This window comes from Apium graveolens, chromosome 7, assembly GCF_009905375.1.
Source record: "Apium graveolens cultivar Ventura chromosome 7, ASM990537v1, whole genome shotgun sequence".
Taxonomy (NCBI): Eukaryota; Viridiplantae; Streptophyta; class Magnoliopsida; order Apiales; family Apiaceae; genus Apium; species Apium graveolens.
The window spans coordinates 34,104,707-34,118,134 of NC_133653.1; the positions used below are offsets into that span (position 1 = coordinate 34,104,707).

Here is a 13,428-nt window from a genome sequence, read left to right on the forward strand (position 1 = left end):
GAAATGAAGAAGAAACATGTGAAGAACTATTTTATAATTGTATTTTATCTTTGTCTTCACTTGTAAACTTGGTAATATATAAACCAAGTTGCAACTAGTAATTAGATGTGAATTTTCCAGAGCTGTTTAGAAAAACATAGAGAGAAAATCATCTAGTTTGTACTAGGAAGCAGCTGTGATCAATTCTTTATATCACAGATTTTCTGAAATACACATCTCTGGTGGAACAATAAATCCACCAGAAAAGTTTTTAAAGCCTTTGTGTTCTTTACTTTTGTGTCTTGAATATACATATGTCTGCACCTGCTCAAAGTAATTCACACACATCTGTTCATCATACACTTAGCTTTTGAAACTACTCAAAACTTGAAAAGGTTTTGAGATTTACATTCAACCCCCCTTCTGTAAATCTCATTGTTAGTTCCTTGGGAATAACAAATAGTAACTTATGAGGAAATATCTACTTGTGACAAAATTGGGACTTGTGACATAATTGATACTTATGACGAAAAGGTTACTTATGACGAAAATCTAAACTTAAGACTTGAGCAAAAATGTCGAATAATTTTCGTCGCAATTTGGCCAATTACGACGAATTGTAGTGTAAAAATTCTGTCGCAAATGTGCATATTTCTTGGAGTGTATGCTATTGATATTTTCTAAATTTTGGGTCAGATATGGACTTTGTGTGGTAGCCCTCTTTGCTAGCCGACCGTGCCTAGAACACCCCTTTTTATTATTTTCATCTTTTCGTAAACAAAATAGTTCTTCTTTGATCTTTTCCTTTTATTCTATTATGATTTTACTTTATTTAGTTTAATTAACTTTTATTTTGGGTGTCATTTATTTTCATATAACTTCGAAACTTATATTATATTTTCTTTTTGGACTCAAGTAGGTCCACAAGCCTACTCCATCAGTCTTTTTAATTAACAGCAAGTTACTTATATTTGTATTTGTTTCGAACTTAACTTTTTTCAGTCTCTGTCATTTAAAAGTTTATAATTTATGCAGGCTGTCGACTTATGCAGATTTAATGAGCAGAATTTTGCTCAGTAGTAGATTTTTTACATAACTCCTGCATTAGTTTTGTCCTGAACTTTTCAGCAGTTTTATGTAGATTTTTGCATCATGAATATACAACAGTTTTCTGCAAATTGTCGAATCAAATTTCTGCAATTTTTTACAATTTTCAGCAAATGCGAGTTTCAGTACTTTATTTTTGGCGGATTTTGGCAATTTGTTAGAGAAGATTTTTTTGCATTTTCTATTTTCAATACTAACCATGTTCTCTAAATCACCAAGTCGGAGGCATGTAAGATGTATTAAAGGATTGAATCAATGATATTTCGTATATGTATTGTTGGACAGAATTCCGACATTCGTGGATCCAATCCAACCAAATCAAAGAAAAACAAGAAATCTTCAAATGAGAAGTCATCTCTCACATAACTTGTTAGAAAATGAAAAGTTTGAGTCTTATTTTAGACATGTTCTTGATTTAATTTCCCAAAACTAATTATTTGAGGTTGATCCTTAGTATGAGGACTTAAACTTTCATGCTTGGATCTAAATCATTTTCTTAGTGTAATCCAATAAAAAATTGAATTGAAGTTAATAGCTTGAATGGGGAGTGTGGGTTTATCCCACATTGATAAGGTAAAAAAGGGTGAAGTACTTTATATAGTACAAAGGCAAGAGTAGTATACAACTAATAAGGCATGTGGGTGTGCATGTGTTATTGTGTGACTCGCGCACACGCGCGCCGCCGCCGCCTCGCCATGGCACGGATCGGGTCGAAGGGCAATTTGGTGAATGTCTCGGCGTAGGAGACCTGGGCGAGGAATTTTACTACTTGTTTAATTAAATTAAAAAAAATTACCGACTTATTATAATGTTTTAATATGAATATTGAATCTGTGTAACAAAGAATATCAGTAATTGCATATCAGAAATTTTAAACTCTGAGGATTTGCTGAGGCAAATACTGATGGGCTGGATCAGGATTTGCTTTGCTGGGGTAAATACAGATGGGCTGGATTAGGATTTGCTTTGCTGGGGTAAATATAGATGTGCTAACTATTATGTTTTTAATTTTGAGATATATTATATTAAATGCATATTAAGTCTGAATATTTATTTTAATTAATGTAATATCTTCAGTTACGTTTTGTTTTGTATTATATACGGAACCAAACGTTTAGAATAAGATATACTGAGATAAAATAACCCTAGCTACTACTTTCTCTCTTTCTCTCCTTCATAACATACAAATTATAGCATAGGTTTTCAGGGAGAACTGAGGTATGAGTCGTTATTGAGTGCTACGTATCTGTGGACGAAGTACTCTGAGTTGTTTTATCCTGGAAGCGATATTGCTGCAACCCAACACAACGGAAGTGGGGAAATAATCTCTTCAATAATAATCTATGCTTCTCGAAAGCTAGGCGATTCAGCTGTTATTGGTTCTTTCAGATTTGTTAAAGATTTTGTTAGAACTGAGTGTTCTATTCGATCTTTGTCAATTAAGTTACTGATTTATCTTGTTATTTTGCCTTAGTGTTTTGTTTCGTTACTTGGTATTTGCCTGTTCTTGTTAATCCTGATTCTATAACTGTCCCATTGTTGTGCGTAGTGTTAATTATACCCAACAATCTTGAAGAGATTATATGTGTTATATTGTTATTAGCAAGATGGTTAACGAAACTACTGATGTTCCTAAGACTGTTGAGACTGTTTCTAGTTCTGTTGGTACTGCAACCATTGATTGGACCACGTATCATTTTCTCTATCCTATTGATGTATTGGATATGCCTGATAAATTTATTGGTGGAGCTTCTTTTTCTCGTTAGCATTAAAAGATGAAGCTCTGGTTAACGGTTAAGGGTCTATGGCCAGTGGTACAGTATGATCCTCCCGTTTTGGATCAAGAGAAGGATGAATCTATTAAGACTTATGTTTTATGGGATGAGAAACATGGGGTGGCTAGGGCAGCCATTTTTGCAGTCTTAGAAAACACCGTGTTTGATGTTTATTCATCTGATGCCCATACTGCTAAGGTCTTATAGGATAAGCTGGACCAAACCCATTTTGATTCTCAAGAACTTGAGAAGTATTCTGTGGCTAGGATCCTTGAATTCAAGATGGTGGATGGAAATCTATGACTGAACAGGTTCATGAGTTTGAGATATTGGTCCATGCTTTGGGTGAGTCCAGTATGGTCTTTCCTAAGAAGTTTCGGGTTATGTCAATGATTGAAAAGCTCCCTAAGTCTTATGAAGAGTTTGTTCTCTCCCTCAAAAGACAGAAAGGAGAGATCACATGGACTATCTTGATGTTGGACACCTCTGTGCAGGAGCATCATAAGTTTAAACAAGGATGTGATGTCTACTAAACTTGAGAGCTCGAAGGTGAATGTAGTGACTGTAGGACAGAAAATAAAGGTAGTCACTAAGAAGGGTAGTACTAAACCAGACAAGAACAAGTCTAAGAAACCAAAGGCAAACAAACCATGTTGGTCTTGTGTACAGGTTGGTCATTGGAGCAAGGACTGTCCAAGTAAGAAAGCTAAGGAAGTTGGAGTGGTAGCTCAAGCAAATACTGTGCTTGGACTTGGAACCACGATTGGGCCTGTAGCTAACATGGTTATTTGTGAGGTTGTTGCCTCTGGAATCGATGACGGGTATGTTACTTACAATCATGTACTACTTTCCACTTATCTGTCACATGAGTGGTTGATTGATACTGGAGCTAATGTGCATATTCGTGTTGATATTTGTGTGTTTATATCTTATCAATAGAGTCATGAAGTGATAGTGATGATTGGGAATTCTAGTGCTGCACAAGTGCTTGGAATAGGAAACGTGGACCTGAAGTTTGCTTCTGAGCGGATTCTATCTCTCAGTAGAGTGCATCATGTTCCCTCTATTCATAGAAATATAATAAGTGGAAGTTATTTAGTTAAGAATAGCTTTGAACTTTCTTTAAAATATAATAAAGTACTGATTACTCACACTGATACATTTTTTGGCAAGGGTTACTTGTCTGATGGTTTGTTCTTAATAAATGTTGAACATGCTTTGGGTGATTTTATTAATAATACTGTTGCACCTTCTGTTAATTGTGTTGAATTATCTAATTTGTAGCACTTACGACTTGGTCATTTAAATTTTGGTGTTCTAAAGAATATGATGAATTTAGAGTTGATTCCAAAACATGTCATTGATAAGAAATCTAAGTGTCAAATGTGTGTAACTGCTAAACAAACAAAGAAACCTTTTTATAATATTGTTAGGGATTCAGACTTGTTAGATTTAGTTCACTCGAACATATATGAATTCGGTGGTGTGTTGACTAATGATCACTGTAGATATTTCATTATATTTTTAGATGATTGTAGCAGATATTGTTATGATTATTTGCTTAAACATAAGGATGAAGCACTAGATAAATTCATTATGTATAAAAAATGAAGTTGAAACATAAACTGTCAAAGTACTTCAACGTTTGAGATCTGATAGAGGTGGTGAGTATACGAGTACCTTAATTAATGAATTTTGCGCAAGTAATATTATTGTTCATGAGGTTACTCCACCATACACACCTGAGTCTAATGGGGTGGCAGGCGAAATAACAGAACTTTTAAAGACATGATTAACAGTATGCTGATTAATTCTGGGTAGCCTAAGTACATGTGGGGAGAGGCTCTGAATACGTCTTGCCATATTCTGAATAGAGTCCCTATGAAATATATGGACAAGACACCATATGAATTATGGAGAAAGCGTAAGACAAGTTTGAGTTATCTTTGTGTGTGGGGGTGCCTAGCTAAGGTTCTTGTCCCTGAACACAAGAGAAAAAAATAGGTCCGAAAACTGTTGATTGTATCTTTCTGGGCTATCTTGAAATTACAACTGCTATGAGATTTTTAATTTTAATATTTGACAAAGAAGGGATTGTGGCGAATACGATAGTCGAGTTTCGTGATGCAACTTTCTTCGATGAAGTGTTCCCTATGAAGACTAGTATACCTTTGGGTAATTATGAGGATAATCCCACTTACACATCGACTTCTATTCCTGATCATATGGAAAAGATGACAAATATGGGGGTGGATCCTGGTAATAGCTCTACTCTTAATGAAGTAGAGGTACCTAGAAGCAGTAAGCGTGTAAAGGTAGTCAAGGACTTTGGAAGTGATTTTATCACTTATAATGTCGAGGATGAGCCTTTACCTTTCCTTCAAGCCATGGATTCTTCAAAGTCAAGGCATTGGAAAGGCACTGTGAAGAGTGAAATTGACTTAATTTTTTCCAACGGAACATGAGAGTTAGTTGATCTCCATCATGGGTGTTCTACTATTGGATGTAAATAGATCTTCAAGAGGAAGATAAACCCTGATGGCTCAATAGATAAGTACAAGGCCAGGCTAGTTGCTAAGGGCTTTAGGCAAAGGGAAGAAATTGACTATTTTGATACATACTATCATGTTTCCCGAATGATAACAATCAGAATACTTATTGTATTGGCTTTCGTACATGGTCTTATCATCCATCAAACGGATGTAAAGACAGCTTTTCTTCATGGTGACCTTGAAGAAGAGATTTATATGAATCAACCTGATGGATTATGGTAATGAGAGGAAAGTATGTAGACTGGTCAAGTCCATCTATGGCCTTAAACAAGAACCTATAGACTGGCAAAAAAAAGTTTGATGAAACTGCTTTAGACTTCGAGCTTTTGGTTAATGAAAGTGACAAGTGTGTCTACTATAAGTTTAGAGGTAATGATTGTGTGATTGTATGTTCGTATGTAGATGATATTTTGTTGTTTGGAATTAATATTGAGTTAATTAACGAGACAAGGAGTTTCTTGAAGAGTCACTATGAAATGAAGGATATGGGTGAGGCTAGTGTGATTCTTGGGATCAAGTTGACTCAGTCAACTGATAGAATAACATTGTCACAGTTTCATTATATAGAGAAATCTATACTTGAGAAGTATGGTTATTCAAATTATAGAATTGCTTGTACACCATTTGATTCAAAAGTTGCCATAGTCAAGAATAGTTCAGGAATTCATGTGTCTCAGTTAAGGTATTCTCATATTATTAGGAGTTTACAATATCTTGCTAATATGATTAGACCAAATATTTCTTATTCAGTGTCTAAGTTAGCTAGATATACAAGCTGTCCAAACAAGACTCATTAAGAGGTACTGGATAGGGTTCTTAGATATCTCAAGGGAACTATTTCCCTTGGCTTGCATTACCGGAGATTTCCGCAGGTACTCGAGGGGTATATTGATGCAAGTTGGATAGCTAATAAATCTGGTTCCATTGGAGTGAGTGGATATGTGTTTACCCTTACGGGTGGAGCAGTATCCTGAAAGTCTTCTATATAGACTATGATTACTTGGTCTACTTTTGAGGTCGGGTTGTGTGCACTTGATGCCACGGGGACGGAGGCTGAATGGCTTCATGGGCTTATGTCTATGTTACCTGTCGTAAAAAACCACTTTATGCAATTTCAGTTCATTGTGATAACCGTACAACTATCGGCAAGATCAGAAGTGTGAAGTATAATGCTAAGACAAAGAGACACATTCGAGTTAGACTAAAGTCTTTAATAGGTTTTGTGTCTAATAGGATTATTGTTATAGAGTGCATAGGAACTCAAGATAATATAGCTGATCCGCTGACTAAGGGGCTTGAGCATGTTGCAGTCCTTAAGTTGAGGTTGGGGATGAGACTGGTAACCCTTCATAATTCATCAACAACGTGAACCCAATACACCTGAGAGGAGATCCCTCGAAGTATATTCAATGTGGTAATAATAAGTTGTAAGAATGAATTGGTAGTACCTCTACCATATATATTTAGATACTTATAAGAGGTGCTTGAACTGCTAGTTAGCAAGAGTTTTAATAATCTCTGATGGAAACAATTTTGGATCAGAATTTGCTATATACTGATGGACCAAATATTGTGTCAGGATTTATAAACTCTGAATGGGGTCAAGTCATAAGACGAGATGTTGGAAATACATCTTTGGAGATGCCCATCTAAGCGAATGCAATTGTGAGGTCGCAATTAGAGAAAATGATTATTCCTTGAAGCATTCGACGAACAGGATTGAGACACGACCATAACGTCTCAAAGCCGGAGATCTGCACCATAGCCTTTTGATTTGTCGTTGTCTATGGAGTGTGGTTCACCAAATGGATAGGGATTCAAGGTGAAACAATCTATCTATATCCGGTAGCCATCGAAATATGGGACTTAAGAGGGTTCAAACCCGGAAGAGTACCGACTCTAAAAATCCAGTCATGATAAAATCTGATATTTATTTCTATATGGATTTGTGGGGGATTATTAGAAAATGGAAAGTTTGAGTCTTGTTTTACACATGTTCTTGATTTAATTTCCTAAATCTAATTGTTGGAGGTTGATCCTTGATATGAGGATTTAAACATTCATATTTGGATCTAAGTCATTTTCTTAGTGTAATCCATAAAGAAATTGAGGTGAAGTTATTGGCTTGAATGGGGAGTGTGAGTTTATCCCATATTGCTAAGGTAAAGAAGGGTGGAGTGCTTTATATAGTACAATGTCCTAAAGTATTATACAACTACTAAGGCATGTGGGTGTGCATGGTGTTATTGTGTGCCTCGCGCGCACACACACATGCATGTGCTACCCCCTCGCCACTACACGACTCAACTCGACTCGGGTCGGGTCAGGTCGGGTCGGGTCGGGTCGATGGACGAGTTGGGGAATGTCTCGGCTTCTCGCATACGCGAGGCGACCTGGGCGAGGAATTTTACTGTTTGTTTAATTAAAATATTTACTGACTTATTATATTATTTTAATATGAATATTAAATCTGTATAACATAATCTGCGTAACAAAGAATATCAGTAATTTCTTATCAGAAATTATAAACTCTGAGGATTTGCTGAGACAAAAACTGATGGGTTGGATCAAGATTTGATTTGCTGGGGTAAATACTGATGGGCTAACTGTTACGTTTCTAATTCTGAGATATATTCCATTAAATGCATATTATGTCAGAATATTTATTTTAATTAATGTAATATCTTCAATTATTTTTGTTTTGTATTATATACATAACCAAACATTTGGAATAAGATATACTGAGATCACAAACTTGTGAAAACCCAAGATGCTACTTTCTATCTTTCTCTCCTCCATAACATACAAATTATAGCATAGGTTTTCTTGGAGAACTGAGGTACGGGTCGCTGTTGAGTGCTACATATCTGTGGACGAAGTACTCTGAACTGTTTTATTTTGGAAGCGCTATTACTGGAACCCAACACAACGTAAGTGGGCAATAATCTCTTCAAGAACAGTCTAGGCTTCTCGAAGGCTAGGCGACTCAGCTGTTATTGGTTCTTTCAGATTTGTTAAAGCTTCCGTTAGAACTCAATGTTTTATTCGATCTTTGTCAATTTTTTTACTGATTTATCTTGTTGTTTTGCCTTCATGTTTTATTTCTTTACTTGCTTATTTGCCTGTTCATGTTAATCCCGATTATATAACTGTCCCATAGTTGCGCGTAGTGTTAATTATACCTAACATAATCTAGCGGAAGTCTGTTGGAGTATCAACTCCACATTAAGAAACAGCAAGCTAGTCTTGCCAGCTAGGACGATTTCGTAACAGAGTTTGTTACATTTTAGAGTGATATAAGATTAGAGATGTAGCTAGTATTTTTTACACATCCAGTATGAGAAACATTGATTCTCTCTCTCAGTGTAATTCAGTCATGATGGTAAAGTAGTTTTAGTTTGTTATCTTCTTAATTTTGTCAATCAATTAATTCTTCATTATTGATCTGCACAATATGATCTTCATCGAGCTAAACTTCTACTTGGTATCAGAGTGTGTCGTGCTTAAATGTTGAATTCTGGTATGTTTTCACATCATTCTTCATCATCTTCATCGCATTCTTCATCTTTGTTAATGAGGTTTTATCTTTCATACTCACACTATAAGAAGAACATAAAGATATATTTGATTATTTACATTTTTCTTTGAGTTTTCAATCTGCGTTCTCTAATTATTGAAATCGATTTTAGAATTGTGATTCTGTTTTGATGTCGATTGATCATTGATATCGATTGTTCGTTCTCTGCTTTTTTAGCTCAATTATTGTTAGTGCCCAAAGATTTTATTTGATATGGCTGAAACTAGACCTCGTAGTTCGAGTTAGGTTCCGTCAAGTGTATATTCCATTCATCCATCTGATTCAAACATATCTCAGACAAATTTAATTGTTCCGGTTTTAGCAACTGGAAATGATCCATGATGTTGTCACTTTCAGCCAAGAATAAAATAGGATTTATAGATAGTTCTATATTAAAACCTAAATCAACATCTTCTCATCTAAAGGGAGGTCAAGACTTTGGTCCAACAAAAAAACAGGCGCCGTCCGTATCAACTGATACGTGAATTGCTCGTTAGTGCCAAAACATGGCTCCCAAAGCATGAGCACAGCGTTACATTCCCCTTCCATACTTGAAGTTCATTCATTTTCCTGGGAACGTTGTAATGATCTTGTTTGCTCATGGATCATTTTTAACCTACATGAAACTATTTCTAAGAGCGTGTTGTTTCTTAAAAAATCTATAGAAATTTGGAGTGATCTTGAAGAACGTTTTGGTTACACGTCTATGACACAATTGTACTCAATTGAGCAGCAACTTTATGAACTGAATCAAGGAACTGATTAAATCTCAGAATTCTTCACAAAACTTAAGACTCTATGGGATGTTTTTACAGATTCTAATACATTGCCTCAATGTATTTGTCACAAGTGTACTTGTGGTTTAGAACAGAAGATTTATCAGTTGTAGGAGAATCAAAGAATGATTCAATTTATGATGAAATTAAGTGATGAATTTTCTGCAGTAAGGGGTAACGTTTTGATGTACAGTCCTATGCCTAGAATTTCTAATGCTTACAGACTTTTTGCTCAAGAAGAAAGGCATAAGAAGCTATCTCAGCTGAGTTCTTAAACTAAATCTCTTGTATTTTATTCAGATAAAAGGAGATTTTGTGATTCTAAACAGCGGGAATTTAAGTCTGCTACAAATTCTTTTAAACCTCAGTTTGCTCCTGCTCTTGCAAGTTATCCTAGTAGTTCAAAAAACTACAAACTGGAACAAGCAACCTGGTTCACGATATTTTTGCACACACTATAATATTGCAGGTCACAGTTATTACATATGTTTTAAAGTGCATGGTTATCCTCCAAACATCAAGTTTAAGGACAAAAGAGTGACTGATGTTTCTCAATCTTAAGATGGAGCTAATTCCACTTCAGTCACACAGTATAATCAGTTGATAGAGTTACTTCAGAAACAGCAGAACACAAGCAATATCAAACCTGGTTCTAATTCAGAAACTGCTCATGCTTTACTTGCAGATACTTTCTGTTTATCTTCAATCTTACTTGTGAATTGGATTCTTAACAGTGGTGCTACTGACCACATCTGTTCAAGATTAGAATTGTTTAAAAAAGGTTCAACAATGTGAAGATTTAAATATATTCATAATAGTACCAGATTAGGAAAATTAAAATATGTCACATTGGTGACATTCTACTCAACAGAGACATAATTATTCGCAATGTGTTACAGGTTCCAGACTTCAAGTTCAATCTCATATCAGTCCAAACACTTTGTAAGGATTTTCAATGTAACTTGATATTTGATCATAACACCTGCTTTCTTCAGGACCATTTGAAGAAGCAATCTCTGAAGCTTCTTGGTAAGCAACATGGTGGCTTATATAGCATTGATGCTAAGGTGGTTCAAGATTCTGCAGTTTGTTGTGCAGCCATTGAAAATGCTTAACTCTGCCACTTGTGCTTGGGACATTTACCTTTTTCCCAAATTAAACTATTGCATTCAAATTGTGATGTTAAAAATTGTGTTAAAGAAACTATTTTTCATATTTGTCCTGCATCAAAATAGGCTTATTTGAAATTTCATTCTACTAGCATTAAAACTGTGAAATGATTTGAATTTTTACATTTAGACATATGGGGTCCTTATCAAACTAAGACCCAACTGGTTGTACATTTTTTCTGACGATTGTGGATGATTTTGGCCGCTTTACTTGGGTGCATTTATTGAAAAGAAAATCAGATATTGTATCGGTGTTACTTAATTTTGTTGCTTTTATTGACACACAGTTTAAGTCAAAGAAGGAATTTTGTCAGGGAGATTTACAAAAAAAATCCGGGGCAAGGTATGTTGCAGAATAAAATTGCACGTCCACACCCCAGCAAAATGGGGTGGTAAAGCGCAAACATCATCACTTATTAGAGACTACTTGTGACGCCCACAAAATCGTGGTTATAAATGAGGACCCACGACATCTTCATCATAATAAACTATGAGATAATATCAATATAATTGTTAGGAATATGTTGTGTACTTGATGATAAGTTGAACAAAACACCTTAGTAGATTTAACTTAATGATTTTGTAGCTTTCAACGGATGATCATTTCAACATTCGTTGAAAGAGTAGCTTATGTAAATTGAGATTAGTAGCACATTTCTGCATACTTGATTAGCTTAGTGAACTAGATCCTTGAGAAAAGTTAAAGTCATCTTGACTACTAGATTGATATGCAAGATAGGTTGGTGAATTATAAATATATGATGCCTTGTAATAGTTTATAAATGAAATAGAGTTAACTGTCAAGAAAGGAGTCTCAACGGATAAGTTATAAAGCTTAAACAGATGATTAATCAAGCTTCAACGGATGCTCAGATAAGGCTTGAACGGATGATCTACAAAGTTTCAATGGATGATCAACCAAAGTATCAACGGATGATCAACTATAGCTTCAACGGGTGATTCAATAAAGTCTCAACGGATGTTCAAATTCAAAAGAGCAGTTGATAGTGACTTGACAGTCATATGCGTTGATTGTATGCAAAAGGAATGTGGCAGCCTAATTACAGGTTTTAGAGAACAAAGAAGCATTACCATTTTTATGTAATTAAGAAGATATCCAAAGATGCTGGAATAGAGTAATGAAGTAGCATGAAGTTAGAATAGACGCAGTTTGTCTTATTATCTTGTCTTACTGTCATGTAACTTGGTAATATATAAACCAAGTATGCAAGTAGAACGAAGAACTAAGTAAGCATTCTTTTTAGAGAGATAGATAAAGCTATATATGTTAAGTATTTCTCTGTAAATTTGCACTTGTAAGCAACTGTGTGCTATTCAAGCATTACAGAGTTCTCATACTAATATATATCTCTGGTGGAGAAGTTCAAATCCACCAAAAAGTTTTAAAGCTTTGTGTTTTATTACTTTGTATTTTGATTTCAATTCAAGTTTCATTCCGCACTTCTTATAAAATCAAACATTGTTATATATATTAAGTAAGAACAGTCTTAAAATTTAAAAAGGAGCCAGAATTACATTCAACCCCCTTCTGTAATTCTTGTTGCATTGTTTGGGAATAACAATTGGTATCAGAGCAAGCTCTTGAAGCACAAAGAGTGTAAAGATCACAACAATCAACAAGATGAACAAAAAGGATGTTGGAGTGAAAATTTCATTTCTGGACAAAGACAATTATCACCACTGGAAGGTGAAGATGCACCTACATCTTCTCTCTCAAGATGAAGCTTATGTGGACTGCATTGAAAGAGGTCCTTATGTCCCTATAAGAGCTGCTACAGGGAATGAACCATAAGTTTTAAAGCCTAGACATGAATGGTCTGATCCAGACATGGAGTAAGTCAGGAAAGATAAAAAGACCATGAATATATTATTTAATGGTGTTGATGGTAATATGTTTGACAACATCATAAACTGTAAAATAGCTAAAGAGGTTTGAAACACAATTCAAATTATTTGTGATGGTATTGAGCAGGTCAGGGAGAATAAGATGCAACTCCTGATTCAGCAATATGAGCATTTTCACTGTGAAGAAAGTGAGTCACGTACTGACATTTTCAGTAGATTTCAAAAACTACTGAATGCTCTCAAGTTGTATGTAAGGGTCTACCAAACCAAAGACTCAAACCTCAAGTTCCTCAGATCTCTGCCCAGGGAATAGAAGCCAATGACAGTCTCATTAAGAAATTTTCAAAATTACAAAGATTTCACCTTGGAAAGACTGTATGGTATCTTGAAAACCTATGAGCTTGAAATAGAGCAAGATGAAAGGATGGAGAAATGAAGGAAGAAAGGAGGATCCATTGCACTTGTTGCTGAGCAAGAGAGGGACAAAGAGATGAAGGTTGAAGCTGTTGAATCTGCATCAAACTCAAAGGCCTGTGAAAGCAAGGGTAAAGGGCTGGTAGCTGAAAATGAAGAACAGTTGAGCCAAGACGACATGGATGATATAGATGAGCATCTAGCATTCTTATC

The 13,428-nt window shown here is 35.3% G+C and overlaps 1 long non-coding RNA gene across 2 annotated transcripts; it reads left to right on the forward strand.

Moving 5' to 3' along the window:
* The first annotated feature begins 8,614 nt into the window (after positions 1 to 8,614).
* On the forward strand, positions 8,615 to 11,179 carry LOC141670751 (uncharacterized). 2 transcript variants are annotated; one of them, XR_012554714.1, is made up of 2 exons: positions 8,615 to 8,933; positions 10,666 to 11,179. It is a non-coding gene; the product is annotated as an uncharacterized LOC141670751 (long non-coding RNA). The 2 variants fall into 2 exon arrangements; XR_012554713.1 differs by lacking the exon at positions 8,615 to 8,933 and adding an exon at positions 8,941 to 10,415.
* The last annotated feature ends 2,249 nt before the right edge of the window (positions 11,180 to 13,428 follow it).